This window comes from Cornus florida, unplaced genomic scaffold (assembly GCF_030987335.1).
Source record: "Cornus florida cultivar Cherokee Brave unplaced genomic scaffold, ASM3098733v1 CherokeeBrave_3.0.0_Hap2_Chr06, whole genome shotgun sequence".
Lineage (NCBI taxonomy): Eukaryota > Viridiplantae > Streptophyta > Magnoliopsida > Cornales > Cornaceae > Cornus > Cornus florida.
This window is the reverse complement of record NW_026775576.1, coordinates 65,696,747-65,713,335: the sequence shown is the minus strand read 5'-3', so window position 1 is coordinate 65,713,335 and position 16,589 is coordinate 65,696,747. Positions and strand designations below refer to the sequence as shown.

The 16,589-nt window shown below is 34.5% G+C and overlaps 1 long non-coding RNA gene across 1 annotated transcript; it reads right to left on the bottom strand.

Moving 5' to 3' along the window:
- Positions 1-14,211: 14,211 nt before the first annotated feature.
- Positions 14,212-15,755, bottom strand: LOC132311791 (uncharacterized). The gene is made up of 3 exons (XR_009483107.1): positions 15,011-15,755; positions 14,808-14,911; positions 14,212-14,467 (listed from the first exon to the last, which is right to left on the bottom strand). It is a non-coding gene; the product is annotated as an uncharacterized LOC132311791 (long non-coding RNA).
- Positions 15,756-16,589: the final 834 nt, after the last annotated feature.

Here is a 16,589-nt window from a genome sequence, read left to right as displayed (position 1 = left end):
GCAAGCTGGGCTGAAGTAAGGTCACAGCACTCTGACAAGACACAGATGGATTTTGTAATGTGCGCGGCAAAATCAAGAATTTCTGATAGGTCCCGAGATAACATCTTTATAAAGAATTTTTTAGCTTCATCAATAGTTGATTGAGGTATGGAGGCTGCAACCAATCCTTCAGTAATGGAGTCAAAGGGTGCATCAGTCTCTACAAAGATATAGTCATCCATGTCATCAAATGAAGCTGACTCAAGAGGGTCACCCATTGGAGTACTCCTCGCCAATTCAACCTCCTACAAAGATTACAAAGAAAAATTCTTTTTAGAAACTGACTCTCAGGTCAGAAAGTTTTATCTTTCAAAGATTAAAAAATAAATAAAAACCAAAGCATTGTTGATTTAACCGGAGAAAAGCTGCTGCCGGAACTTGGGCCTGAGTGGAATTAAGCATTGATTCCTTTTCAACAATTGGTGGGACCGAAGTCTTGACCACTTTGGTGTCTGATTTACTTATCCATAGATTTAGCAAACAAACTGAACTCAGACCCTTTGTACTGTGTTTGGTAAGCAAGAAAATAGAGAAAACCAAAAGAATCCAAAAAATAATTTTTTTTTGCATGATTTCAAAACCCTAATTTTTCTCATCATTTTCAGAATGTCAAAACGCCCTCATTTTTACATTCTGATTTCTCATCTTTGATTGGTCTGATAAAACAAGGTGGACTGGTTTCTTCTTCGCATAGTGAGAGAGAGAGAGACAAAGGGAAGAAGTAGATTTTGGGGAATAGAATAGAGAACTGGATTGCCATGCACCTTTCATTTGGACTGCCAAATTCAAAATTTGAGAGAGGTGTAGAAAATGGGCTTCCTAACGGGCTTTCATTTGTGCTCTCAAATTTTGAGAATATTATATTTTTTCTCAAATATAGGAGCTGCCAAAAAATCTCTCTGTACGACGCCGTTTGGAACGGCTTTAAGACTGTCCATTATGTTCCTCCCCTCTTCCGACTGGTTGCTTCAACAATCTCTCTCTCTCCCTCTCATCTGCAAGGACAAGTTTGTTGCTATTTCCAAAATCTGACTTCAATCTCTCTCTATATATATATATATGTGTATGTTTGTATATCTAACTCTCAATACAAAATCTGACTTCAATCTCTCCCTCTCAATTCAATGATTCCAATTTATCCATGGTCGAAGATGGCATTTACAGATCCGGCTTGAGAGTTAGCAGTTGCAGAGAGAGAGAGGTAGGCAAGCTTGAGAGTTGAGAGACAACGGTTGAAGCTTGCGAACGGCAAACCCGAACTGGAACAGCGGGCGATTGAAATTGAAAGATATGGGTTTTGATTTTTCGAACAACCTAAAATGATATGCGGATATGGGTTTTGATTTTTTGAACAATCTGAAATGATATGCCGATATGGGTTTTGAGCTTTTGATTCCTGCAAACAAATAGATAAACTGAAAATATATGGGTTTTGAACTTCTGATTCTTGTAGATTTTATAGTTTGCAGTTGCATAGAGAGAGAGAGAGAGAGAGACTTCTTTGGTTTATAAGTAGCGGCGACGGCAGAGAAGGCGAACGGAGCACTGATTTTCCAACGGTGATGGCAACAGATTTGAGTGAGGGCTTGATCAGACTAGGGATTTTTCCAGGCCATGATCTTCGAAGTAATCAGAGGCTCGAACAAGTTCGTCCACAAAATCGAACTCAAAATTCCCCCAATTTGATGGTAATCATCGTGAATATTCGAATTGATGCGAGTGAAATTGACGACTTAGATCAAATTGAGTGTGAATTAGGGAATAGATCCCATATCGTTAAACAGAAAATTCTAATTCGTATACACCCAGATCGAGAGAAGAGGTTTATATATGTTTATATATATATGCATGTATATGGATAAATAATATATATAGCAACTCATATTAAGAGAAGAGGTTGGTGGTTGTGGGGGTGGTGGTTACGGTGGTGAGTGAAGAGAGAGAAATAAAGATGGGGTGAGCGGTGGCAGCAGTCGGTGGTGTTGGGTAGACAGAATAAAGGTTAAACAGGGAAATGATGGTGGTTAAGGGTGGTAGTGGTGGCTGCAATAATTTTCTTTTTGCAAATCACTATTTTGTTATATGTATATGTGTGTGTGTGTGTGGCTTTATGCATGTAATATGTATATGTGTATGTGTGGGTAAGGGCAAGTTCAGAGTCCAGAACGAGAATAAAGATGGAGGTGATTGGGGAGGGTGAAATGATTTGCCCTAAAAATATTATGTGGGACGTAATGCAATGAATGATTAAGATGGGAAGGTACTTTCGAAATTAACTCGTATGATTAAAAAGTTAGAAGTGAGTTGGACTTGGTTTAATAGAGAGTAAGAATTATTAAAATATAGTATTTTGGATAAAATGTATTATTGGAGTCAAATTATTAAAATATAATATTTTAACATTATAATCCCTCTCAGAATATAAATTTGACGACCGAAATGACATTTAAGATTGGAAATGCTCTAACTCGGTGTTTGTCTTGGTAATTGGTATTGTTTACCTCTCTCTCTCTCTCTCTCTCGCGCGCCCTGCCCAAACTAGATTAGTAGATAGATACAATAGGGTTTCATTCAAAACAAAAGGCTGACATCAATCACGTGAAGCGTAGCTGCCTTGACGTAGGCCAGTCAAAGGATATCCAGTACTGTTAGGCTTTTAACGGGTTGCCATCTGAGTCAAGGATCCGGCTCCTCTTATCAACGGACAGTATTTGGCCACGTCAATTTTAAAAAATAAAATCTACTGTAGTTCAAAAAATAAGCATGATCAACGGCAAGGCAAACGTTGCCTTAGGACTTCTCTCCTGTCTCTCTCTCTAACCTTGCCCGCAAAGTACCATTTTCAATCTCAATTAAATTATTCATAAGCTTTATTTGAGAGATTGATTGCTTTTTACTCTTGGTTTCTTTACCTTCTCTACTTCTATTTATCTTTCATCATTTACTCTCTCTCTCACTTCGTATTTAACCAAAATTATAGCAATTTCGCACTAATTGGATGTTTTAATCAAAACAGCAATTTAGGTTCACTTTAAAGAACTCGTCAGTTCTATTTCAGAACCCTGTTCTACCAATCCATAATTATCCTTAAATTGGATCACAGAAAATTTTGAACCTATATTTTTTTATATGAGAAGTCGAAACTTCTAATACATTCTCTTATAATCCCCTGCCCTCATTATACAAGACACCAATTGTCAAAAAATATTAAATCATAAACATCATCAAATTTATTGTTTAAAATCTCATATATGAATGACCTCACACTGCATTCAAACCTTAGCTTATAACTACGTCCTTTATAATTATAGTGTAGTTGTTGTATGTAAAATGAGTAATGAAAGACTTATAGTCCTCTAAATAAAATGGGATAGGTAAAAATACGAACATGCCCTCCAAAATTCCCTTTACAATAATAATACAAAACGAGTAAACGTTCAAATTACTAAAAAGGGTTTTCACTAAAGACGAAACTGTATTTATTTATATTATTAAACCCAATTGATCTATTAACTTCATTTTCTCCATTCTACCAGTCCTTTTTAGGTTTCACTCACCGATGATCTCCAAATCTCCGAGGACTGATCGAACGTGCGACTATCTTAATCGGGCAACCATAAATTTCTGAAGACAAATATGTATCTCCTAATTTGAATTTATTTTCCATGTTTTCATGGTTTCCCACCTTCAAATTCTTATATGGGTTTGCCCAAATTAAAGGAAATTAAATCATGATAATTCAAAAAGATGGGGTATTCAGTGTTGGAGACAGAATCTTTGAAACTATGGTGACAACTTTTGTCATCGCAGGTCATCGTTCACTCTTAGGAGCCATATTTTGGTGACAAAGGAATATGAGATATATTTTTGTAATTGGCATATTTCGGTAATAAAAGTCCTAGTCGAGTTGTAATTTTAGTTACCATATTAGAATCGACATTGACTGCAGAATTCGAAGGTTATTAAGAAGAGGAAAGTACTATTGATCATCGAAAAGGAAAGAATAACACATCAGGACATCGTTTCCCACTTAGGACACAAATACCTATATGGTATATTTTCCAGAGTTTCCAAAAACAGAAAATTCAAGTTCAAATTGAATTCTGTCAAGTGAGAACCGATACCTGAATTTGGGAACCGGTTCCAGAAGCTGAGATTCAAGAGAACTCCATTCTGTCTTTTGTGAACCGGTACCAAGATTTGGGAACCGGTTTCAGAAGTCATGACAGCAAAAGGTTTTCAGTTTCTTTGTTCTGTTTGATTCCTTTTTGATCCAACTTTCCTTCTAAGTCCTATGCACGAAATTTCTTTTATTTTTAGAAAGAATAGGACTTTGCAAACCTCTATATAAACCATGTCATACACATAGGTTTATTTACGGCTTTTGTTCTACAACTTCATTATTTTTAAAAGCCTTAGGAAGATTAGTCTTGTAAAAAATCCAAAAGATTTCTGTCATCTTTCAGGAACACATACACCTAAACACATAGTGAGTTTAGAGTTGTGGTGTTCAAATCCTGATTGTGATCATACAATTGCATCTACATCAATCAGACAAAAGCATATATACTTTTACATCGAATTTAGACGATTGAATAACAGAAGTAAAAGCGATCACACTTTGAAAGGATTGGAGCATTCGTGGAGTGTTGTCTAATCTACCTGCTCCTCTTCTACAAATATCAAGTATAAGCCTGAGGTCAAGTTGCTATTGGACGGGGAGTCACAAAGCCAAAGGATTGTTAGCAATTGGTATTTAGTAGAACGATAGAGTGTAAGCCAGAGTCAAAGTTTAGTGTACTTTGTTTCAAGCGTAGTGGATCGGTTTACTTTAGACTACACAGTCCACAAGATTTTTCCCACACAAACAGCTAGTTGACGTATTTTATCAACTGGGTTTCCTCACTAAAAATCTTGGTGTCATCTCAACTTTACTTTACTTTATTTTATATTGAATGATATTAATTTATTAACTGCTAAAATAAAGAAAGTTAGAAAAACACAAGATGTGTTTTTAAAATAAACAAAACTTTCTAAATATTTCGCTGCATACGACTCATAAATTGGTACAAAGCCAATCTCTATACATTAAGTTGATCTTTATGGAAAGTTTTGATTTATTTCAAAAATTATTTTCACTATGTCTAAAAATTCTAGAAGGTTCCTTAAAAATAGAAAGAATATAAATTGTAATAAAGGAGATCATTCTAAATTGAAAGATAAGAAAAATAAAAAAGATGCTTCTATTGCTTTTATTGCTCATGTTAATGATGATACTGTTAATAATTCTTCTTTTTATGTAGGAAATATTACCCAATTTGAGTTATTGAGCAAGGATGTCAATGAGTAATCTAAGAAGTTGAGAGAATTAGAAAGCATTAAAGATGCCTTGAAAAAGGAAAGAGATACATTGAAGATGGAGAATGATTCCTTAAAGAAGGAGAATAAGTAAAAGCAGAAATTGTTTGAAGAGAACAAATCTGAAATTCAAAATCTTCGTGACAAGGTAAAATTCTTTGAGAGCGAGGGAAGTCAAGCTAATTCTGCTAGAGAATCTTTTATTGTCAAATTTAATTTTCTTGAACTGGAATTGAAAAAATCTCAAGAGAAATTAATTGTTTTTACTTCTGGGCAGATTGGATTAGGTTTTAATGAAAGCTTCATCTAGTAAAAATGGTCAAATTGTTTTTGTTAAACCCATGAACTTAAATGTGCTTATTGTTAAGCCTAAAGTTTTTGTTAAGCCTATGTATGCTAAGAATGTTCAAAGTGCTTTATTGTTCTTATTGTGGTAGAAATGGACATAGTCAACACTATTATTATAAAAAGAAAAGAGATAATACTTTTTATGATTTTCATGGTTATAATTCCTTTGCACAAAATAGGTTTCAAGCTAGAAAGCAAAATTGGAATAAATCTAAAAAATTTCGTGCTAAAACGAATTCACACAAGAAAAAGAAAGATTTTTCTAAAATTCATTCTCAAAATTCTCGTGCTAAGAAAAATGTGCGTTCTAGGAAGAAAAAGAATGTGGTAACACCTAAGACTTCTAAAGCTAAAAATTTGCCTAAGATGGAGGTAAAGAAAGAAAGAGAATTTCAGGAAATGAGAGTGAGAACTGTTTGAATCAAAAAATCTGATTTGATCAATTATGTGTTTGTTGAGTCCATGTGTAGACACCACATTTTGCCCCTACCCATTTGTAAGGGTATTCCAGTAAAACTAGTTTGGCCAAGCTAGGAAAATCAGAAAATTCGACCATTAGATTATAAAATAGATGTCACTATTAGATCTGGAACGTCCCAAAACTTTAAGGTACAGCTAGAGTCAAGTTCGTAATGCGACTCGTAGCACTCCATCAATGCAGGGGGCAAAATCGTAATTTTTGCACCCCTAACCCGTTCAAGTTTGATTACAACTTGAGAAAGGATTGAATTTAATCTCTAAATAAAAAATGGACCTTTCCTTTGTGTCGGAATGTGTCAAAACTCTCGAGTTGATAAAAAGTTAATAAATATTAAATGATGATGATAATAATAATAATAATAACTATTTAATTGAATGTATAGGTCAGGGATTAGGCCATCGTTTGATCATTCTGGATCCATTCGCCAGCCCGTGGTCTAAACCATAACGGTAAGAATGATATATAAAAAAAAAGTAAGAAATAATAAACAGCAAAATAAAGTAATAAAATAAAATATAAACTTAGGTCAAGTTCATAACAAAAATAAATAAAATAATAAAATAAAAAGAAATGAAAGGAATAAGGGGAAAATACATGTAATAAATATTTAATAATATAGATCAAGCCAGGACCTGAATATAATAAGGAAAATAAAAGGATAATAAAATATTATATAATATTAATAATTAAATTGTATCTAGCATGATTGTGCATGTAATATATGTATCATAACATAATGTCAACTACAGTTATAGTAAATAATTATATATGTCAACTCAAGTAGCCAAATCCCCGCTACTGATTATAAGGTTTCCTGGTGTAACCTATAATTATGTGATACCAACTTATTAGTAAAACAAATATAAAATCACTGTTAATAAAATAAGAAAGAAGAAAGGAAATAAAAAGTTAAATTTAGGTGATGTACCACCCACTCATTTTACACCAATAGATTGCTTGCACCGAGGATTAGCTTAGAGGCTCCATTTTTTCTTTCCCTTTTTGGTCATATCCAAGATTCGTGACAATATTCAATATTATTAAAATAAATTATTTTCCAAGTTTTATCCAATATTTGGGATCATATTCAACATTATAAAAAATAATTGCTTGTTGGCCAAGCACAATAGTCCAATAAATACTCTCGCTATACCAATGACAACAGGAGGATAGACCCATCCATTATACGGACCAATACACACAGACCACAAAACAAATACAGACATGCAACCACGAAGTATATCAGTGGTCGACACACAAACAAAAGAGCATAAAAATATATATTTTTTCCCTCCTTATCATAAGCCTCCGGCAGAAATTTTTTTTCCTCTCCCTCTCATGAGCCTCCGACTATGAAGCCAAGACTCTAGCTGACAACCTTCAAACAAAATAAGAGAGCGAAGGAATGATTGCTTTACTTGGCTTTTATACTTGCACTCAAAAGGTAAATATTACTATCAAATTTGCCAATGTCATACTTAGATTGTTCCGTCTTTATTCATGTGAGAAAATATGCTTGTTGTGTAGTGACCCGCTGTTCGGATGACATTCCAACTACATGTTATTTAATTAATTTTGTATGTTTGACTGGCTGGATACATTCAAAAATTAAATGCTCATAGAATAGTGTACTTGTCCTTAAAATAGGACAAATTACATAAAACCCCCCTAACATTGTTGCAACACTGTACCCGAATGACGAAAATGTCCCTTAAATTTAAAAAAATAAAAGAATTTTCATTTTAGGGTTATCTTTTCCTTTTTATTTTTAAAATAAAACTTCAAGAAAATTTTGAAAATTACACACCATTAAGTGATGTAATAATAATAAAAAAATGCCCTTTAATATAAAATTTTCAAAAATTAATTTAAAATAATTTTTGTTTTAGGTTTTCATTTCCTTAAAATAATTTTTAGGTTTTCTTTAAAATAATTTTTGTTTTAGGTTTTCATTTCCTTTTTTATTTTTAAAAAATAAAAATTTAAGAAAATTTAAAAAATCCAAGGACATTGATAGAGTCATTTAGGGTTAGGGTCTGGAAGCTGATTGATCGATTGATGGGACTGTTCTAGTGTTTCGATTTATATTTATATATTTATTCATGGGAGATTGATTGGGGAGAGGAGTGAATAGGGTTTCCAATTTTGGATTTCTTGAACAGAATTTGAATACATTGTTTGGACTTGACTCATATTGAGAAGCATTGGAGAAATATGAAAAGGGGATAAAAATAAAAATAAAAATAAATTTTATTTCAAATGAATTTCAAGACACAATCTTATTAAGGAGCCCTTGTAACACATCCTGTTTTTTCACTTAACAAAACAAACATAAGAGAGTTTTGAAATCCCACGAGTCATGCGATCCCCAACAAAAATCCAGCAGTACTTTGATTTAAAATAAATTAACATAAATGCAAATGAGAAATTAAAAAATCAGATCACAAATAGTTTGGATTGCTGCCATGCCTTTCAACAGCCTAACCAAAGCAGTACTTTGATTTAAATGCAGTACTTTGATTTAAAATAAAGGGTTAATTACAACAAATATTTGTAATCCAAACAAGCCCTTAAAACGTTTGAAAAGACAATATTGCCCTTCAATATTAATTCATTTTTATTGTAAAATATCAGATTTCATAAAAAGTCAAATTTGCCCTAACATATATACACTATATACACTATTGCCCATATATATATATATATATAGTATAGCAGAGAGGAAAAGAGGAGCGGCACCATCGCCAGCCATCGCCACCACTACCACCCACCATCACCACCATCAGCCGACGTCCGCAACGAATCGACGATTAGCACCCCGATCATGGAAGTGGTCTTCTTCATTTTTTAGTTGATTACCGGTGGTGGGTCTTCGGGCTTGTTGCCGTCGTTGAACAAGAAGAGCGGTGGGTCTTCGCGGTCGTTGAAGAAGAAGAGGGGTGGGTCGCCACCGCAGAAACCCCAAGTTCCACCGTCCGATAAATTGATGAGAGAGAAAGTAAAAGCAGAGGCACAAACAGCCCCATTCAGTAGTATTCTCAGTACCTTCCATTTCAATCACTCCAAACCTATTGCAAAAGCCCAAGTCTTTTTCCATTCTCACTCCCTTCACACACACATATATATATGTATACACATATATATATGTATGTACGTGGAACTGTGGAAGTCTTCTTTGAAGAGAACAATATTATTGTGTAATGTGTAGCTTGAATGAGCTATGAATATGCTCGATTGCTGACTTGAATCTGTCAATTTTGTGTGGAGATCTGGTTTACTCAAAGGTTTTTCTGTTGAATTTAGTTTTTTGTGCCTTTGAAGTCCAAAATTAGGGTATTTCGGTGGTTATTGCTTCGATTGTCTGTGAGTGATCAGTGAAGCTGAAACCTGAAGAGTTCGTCATGTTTTTTAGGAATTAGAAGCTCATGACCTTCGGGTAGATGAGAATCGGGAGGTTTCTAGAGTTGAAGCAAGCAATAAGGGTTTGTGTGAGGGTGTTTTTTTTGGGGTCTTCACTCTTGAGCTGAAAATGTGCAGGTTAATTAGTTGAAAATTTGTGAACATGAAGTTCTTTATTACAGATTGGTGTATTTGGGTTTGGACGAAGAAGATCAAGAACGGATGACGCTGAAACCCATCGTGGTCTGGTTGAAGATAATGGAATCATTGTTTCTTAGCACCAAATCTGGTTGGTAGGAGGTGGTAATTTTGCATAGTACATTCAGATTTGGGTGGATTTTGAGAGGTATGATGGTGTTTTTACGTGGGAAGGAAGTGGATGAAGCGGTTGTTAAGCTCTGTGGGTGTTTTAGTCTTTTTAAAATGTTTAATATTTTATGGTTAAAATGAATTAAATATTGAGGGCACTCTTGTCTTTTCACATCTTCTAAGGGCCACCCTTGGGAGTGTCTTTCTTAACTTTATCAAATGGTGTCATCGTCCAAAAAAAAATAGCTAAGTTATATATGATTGTCAATACATCAAACCTCATGAGATGTCGTTGTAATTAATCCTAAAATAAACTAACATAAATGCAAGTGAGAAATTAAAAAATCAGATCAGAAACATTTTTGGATTGCTGCCGCACCTTTCAACAGCCTAACCAAACGAACGAATTGCTGCCATGAGCGCTAGAGCATATTCCTGCAGAATGAGAAACAAGGTTTGAAAAAAAAAAAAAAAAAAAAAAAAAAAGAAAAAAAAAAAAGGCTACACTTATAAAGGCCTTGTATACACAAGTTTTCACGTTTGGATGGTAGTGCTCATCCCTTGCTGCCTCAGTTCCAAATGGATTAGTGCAAACAAGCAATTGCAATTGCATGTATCTTCATTGCAATTTAGGCATGCCATGTACCTATCTCCTTTATTCGAGGTGTTTGCCGCCTGCGCATTGTAGCTAGTGTTGATGTGATGTTTTCGTTATGATTTTATAATTGTTAGGGCAAAATTGACACAAAAACCAGACCTTGCGCGGATGGGGAACCGCTGCCTTAGATCCCTTTGAGAAAAAAAATACTCAAACAAAAGGAATAATTGAATTGCAAACCATTCATTCCTACATGCAGGTCATATTCTAAATACGCGGCAAGCTGCCCTCGCCTACCCTTGATGCAAGAGCCTACCCAAGCAAGAGAGGAATAACCGAATTGCAAACCATTCATTCCTACATGCAGGTCATATACTAAACACGCCACAAGCTCCCCTCGCCTACCCAAGCAAGAAAGGAATAACCGAATTGCAAACCATTCATTCCTACACGCAGGTCATATTCTAAATACGCCGCTCCCCTCGCCTGCCCTTGATGCAAGAGCCTACCCAAGCAAGAGAGGCATAACTGAATTTTCATTCCTAGGGGGAGAGTGAATACTTGAAGAATTTAACTGCCAATAACAGCTTTTTTTGATTCTTCAGTTCTAATTGTTCAATTTTTAATCATGCAATTTGATCATGTGTCTCAATATCACAAGTGAGTTCAAACACATAAGCAACAGAGCAAAAATAAACAGACATCAAGATTTACATAGAAAACCCTAGGTATCAAATTATACACCCTAGAATCACCTAGTTACCGCTTATCTAGTCCCACGCACGATATTCTCCCTTGAAACTCATCTCGATCAACAACATTTGTTCCCCTCGGTTGTTCCTCTGCTCCTGATTGATGTTTGACAAACTTAATTTGACTCATTACTTTGGTTCTATCAATCACATATGAAATATGGTGGATTATATAAAACCCTAAATTAAATATCAAAACTTTATGGTGCATGTGCCCGATGGTGGATTATGGGGTGCTCTAAGAGGCCCGACACCAACATCATTGAAGGAAAAATATAAAACCCTAGATTGAATATCAGAACTTTATGCTCTTTCTCTCTATATTTCTCAATTCTCTTTCTCTGTATCACCATAGACTGACTATAAGCATGTGTTAATAGCCAATATAGGAATCCTAAGAAAAATAGGAAATGTCTATCAATAAGATTGCTTACAGATGGTCAATAAATCGGGCCTCAGGTTCAACTGTTCAAAGTACACCAGTAGCCACTGATTGACAAGATTGATTGATTGGGCTTTTGATCGTTTGATTCTGTTTTTATTTTCAAAATTCTAACAAGTGCTGGACCGATCCACGTTTGGGTTTGATTGAAGTTCTCTGTTTAAATACTTGAGATTATTTTAATTTAAATGTTTATTGATGCTCAGACTTAGGTCATGGGCTGTCCAACTATATAATAAATTAAGCCACCGAGATACCTAAGTCAATTAAAGTCTCATTTGAAATTTACCTAACCATGTGATTGATTTTAGTGAAAGGCTCCATATGATCTCCAATGTCAGTGCATCTTCTTCATCTTCAGTTGTAAACAAATGACTCACCCATAGACATTTTGTTCAACTACAACCCAGTTTCATATAAGAGCTTGCGAACACATCTCAGTTTCCCGACACCACCTTATACCCCCACCCTCATTGAGAGAGAGAAGAAATAAAGAAACTAAGTTACTGGACAACATGATTATAAAAAAATTATTTTATGGATAATATGAGGAAATAGGTCGATGGTGTCGACATATTCATAGTTTTTGCCTCTCCTTTTAGTTGGGACTGGAAGAGAGACTGCCATATCGATCCCTTACGAGGCATTATCACATTAACCAATCAAACCACAAATAAGCAATGTTCTTGACCTTTCTTCACCCACAAATTACTCCTACTTAGTTAACTTGTCAGACAGTCCATTCCAAACTCCAAAGTGACGAACAGAACAAATATAAGGCTATCTTGATGAAATTTAAAAGTCAATAATGGCAAAAAACACTCTTGACAAACAATATTCAATCTTCATTTTCCTACAGTCTAAAAAACCCTATAAAAAAACCTACCTTCAACATTTTGCATATATTCCTTGGCTATAATCTCGAATCACTACCAAAACAACTTCTCAATCTTAAGTAATTTCCAGCCCCATAAATAAAATAAAATAAAAATATGTCCTGCGTATTTCAACCTACAGCATATTTATGGCCTGATTTAATACCCCGCCCAGCCCAGCCCCTAGCATTCTTTAGTGCCTACAGAAGCATTAAATTAGGGCACATGAATGGCCCTGTTCCACTCTAAATGGCGTTTACATACAATTGGGCTACTAAAAAATTTAGGACATTAACACCATTCTCAGTTTTCCTTAAGAATGAAAAATATATATACATCAAGATCTTCTAACATCATTGTGAAATGGTTGACATTTCCTCTACTAATTCCACACCTTGCTCAAATGACATAGATACGCTCACTAACCTTGTTAATTCACCACTAATTTGACTGCAAAATATATAACTGATTATTTCATTGTAAATAATTCTCATAAACTAAACAAATTTCAGTAAAAGACATTAAAAACCCAAATTTATGGAAATCCCGGATCAGAAAATGTTGTCTGTACATTTTAAGTGAAGTTTGATGACTAGAAAAATTTCACGGATCCAACAACAATGTTCGTTCCAATACACTGCTAAACCTGGGTCCTTTATACAGCAATATTTAGTATTAAGAAGATCGTTACTATTTCTTGAAAACTTGTTAACAGGAAAAAATCATATTATGTTTTGACCATGGATGTGCCAAGGAACCCTTTTCCAGGTCTTGATACAGTTATGGTTGGTTGATCGTCAGGCTATTGTAATGGTTTGTTTGAGACTCCGAGGTTTCGGAATTTGGAGAGGTTTAGGATGTAATATTGCAATTTTCATATGCTGGTGCAGGAATAGGATTTGGACGATACAGTGGCATTCCAGGGCACTCTATGATCAAATTGTGTGGACAAGATGATGCATTGAGGTGGATTCAATGGAGGTAGCGGTTAAGAGGGTTTTGCTTGGAAGCTACTTGACACAGTAATGTGCATTGCAAAGTAGTTGTCTTTGGACAGATGTATGTTCTTGGGAGGATCTTGACCATGAACAAATAGGAGCAAAAGTGATCAAAAGACTGTTGGTCATCTTTTCACAATTATGCAATGGCTACAGACTTGTGGGCACATTTCGCATTTGTGCAATGGTTACAGACTTGATAGATTCACTGTGTGGGTATATAATAAATTACCGCTAACTCTTTGTTGTTGATAGATTCTTTTAGGATACCGATAAAAATATAGTTTGTATGGTTGCCTTGTGTCACAGGGCTAAATTACACCACGAATTTTTGCCTCTGCGATGGCACTTGGGGCCACACCTTGTGTGTACATCATGGAACATAAGAGTCCCCCTTGGGGGTTTTAATGAATCCATTCATTAATAAATGAAACAAAAAAATAAATAAAAGGTCAAAATAAGTTATGATGGATCCAACTAATTCCTGGGACTTTGGTTATGATTCAAGTTGTGTATCATGAGATGCACCCGATACCATCCAGGCAACTCTTCTTTCAGTAGTTTGAAATACAGTGCTCCATTTAACAGAAGTCATGAAGCATCCCTTAGGCGTGTATAATAATTCTGGGAATCAATATTTTCTCCTGTTACTGAGTGTCAGGTTTTACAAAATCACTAAATGCTGTACAGAATCAATAACTTTCAACTCTTTTAGTTCTACATTGTATTATATTGGTGTAGCAAACAAAAATATTGAAAAAGGATATAGAATTGCGCCTAATCACATTGACTCGCTTCTAATTTTCCAAACATTGTCGTTCTTGCCGATTGCAACAGCATAATTCGTTCTCAAAATGCCTCCACCCACCTAGTTCATCATTTACAAATATTTTCACTATTCTCAATTCTATATTAAATTAAAGAAAAAGGAAAAATTAAACACACTGGTTTAAATTGAGAGGGCAGCAATCCAGCCCATTTTATAGTAACTGAACAAAAACTACTCCCAAAAACCTCATAAAACAAACATATTCAGTAATGTGACAGGAAATAAAATTCCAATACAAAGCTACCTAAAAAATCAACATTTTTTGCAAGCTCAGCTCGATTCAATTTTTCTTCAGTATTAACAACAGAGTATAAAAAATTAAATTAAAAAAAAAAAAGGGACTTTTAAAGAATAGATTGTAGAGAGCATAAAAACTTACAAATCGATGAGAACAACAATAAGAGAGCCCGCAACTCCCCCTCCAATCACCACCACCCTATTCTTCTTCCTTCCCGAATCTTCCATTGATGATTTCAACTTCAACTGAATTCGCAATTGAGAGGGCAACAAGAGCTCAAACAACGATAATGAGAGAAAATTCAAACCCTAATAGTATAATAATCTGGGAATATAATTAAATACCTTGTGAATTGTAGGACGAGAAAGAATATATGTGTGAGTTGTAGGACAAGAGAAGCCAAAGAAGCAAAAAAAATGTAGAAAATTTGTAGAGAGAGAATGTGTTTTTAGCGAGAGAAGGTGGAATTCATCTACACAGACGAAACCAGTAGGCTTCTCAAAACCCAGTAACGTCATACTATGTATTATTCGGTGTGAATTATCCATTTGTGGCCGTTTGGCTGTTTGGTGTCCAACAGCCAAACAATGATTTCATGATTAGAGAGTGATTATTAATGACATTTTGAAGTTTTTATATATATAAAAAGCTGCTTAAAATTGACCGAGATATTAAGAAGCTATTTGCACATATTTTAAAATGTTGACAATTTATATGCACCCACTAAAATAGTATGAGTGGTTTTATTTATTTATTTTTATTTTTATTTTTATTTTTGCACACTTTTATGTGGTTGGCTTTTTTTTGCACTTTACCTTTCCTCTTTTATATACTCCCTCTGTTTCAAAATAAGTGTCATTCTTTTTTTGTCTGTCTTAAAATAATTGTCCACTTTTCTTTTTTAAACAACATATTTCACATATTTTTATATATATCCTTTGAATTAAGATTTTCAAACTTGAATATTCAAAACTTAAAAAAGCAAGTTAGTAGGAAATAATGTATGTCTCACATGTCACCTTAAAAATTACTACTCCCCATAAACAACACTTAAATTGGGACGGTCCCCTAAAAATTACTACACCCCATAAGCGACGGACAAGGATCCTCTCCAGCGCTAAAGAGGTCCTGTACAAGTAACAGCAGTTGATATTGCATCATCGCTAGTGGGTCTCATTTATCCAGTGACTGTTACTTGTGTAGGACCTCTCCAACGCCGGATAGGATCCTTGTCCTATAAGCGACACTTAAATTGAGACCACTAGTGGGTCCCATTTATCCAGTGGCTGTTACCTATGCAGAACCTCTCCAGCTCTGGATAGGATCCTGTCTCATAAGCGATACGGAGGGAGTACTTATTTCATTACAATTCATCATGAATTTATTTTACGCAATTTGTCTTTTCTAAAATTTCAAACACACATATCATAATAATAATTTTAAGTTACGGTTTCTAATTTTCTAATTTTCATCTTTGACTAATTTGAATTTTTTAAGAGCATCTTGTAGAATAGGTAGAATGTGAGTGAGGGCGTTGCTCTCTGATATAATGTGAGGAGACCGCTCACGAAGAATCAATTTAAAATTCTTTAAATCTGAAGGATTTATTATTTTCTTTTCTTTTCAAAAAATTATCTTATACAAGCATGGTACGACTTTTTAAAAATTTATGATATAAATCTTTAGGTCATTTTTGGAACATCAAATAAAAAAAAAATGCACCAAAATAAATTTATATGGAATTTTTTTAGCCTGTCCATGTGATAAATGGTGTTGCATACTATGCTTTATTAGCCTAAATTCCCGTTCGTTCTACGGGAATTGGACCAGTTGTTAAACTGTCAAGTAAAGTTGTCATTGTCATTATAATAATAAGATTATATAAGAAAAAATCTATTTTAAGTTTATCTTCTTGAAAACTTA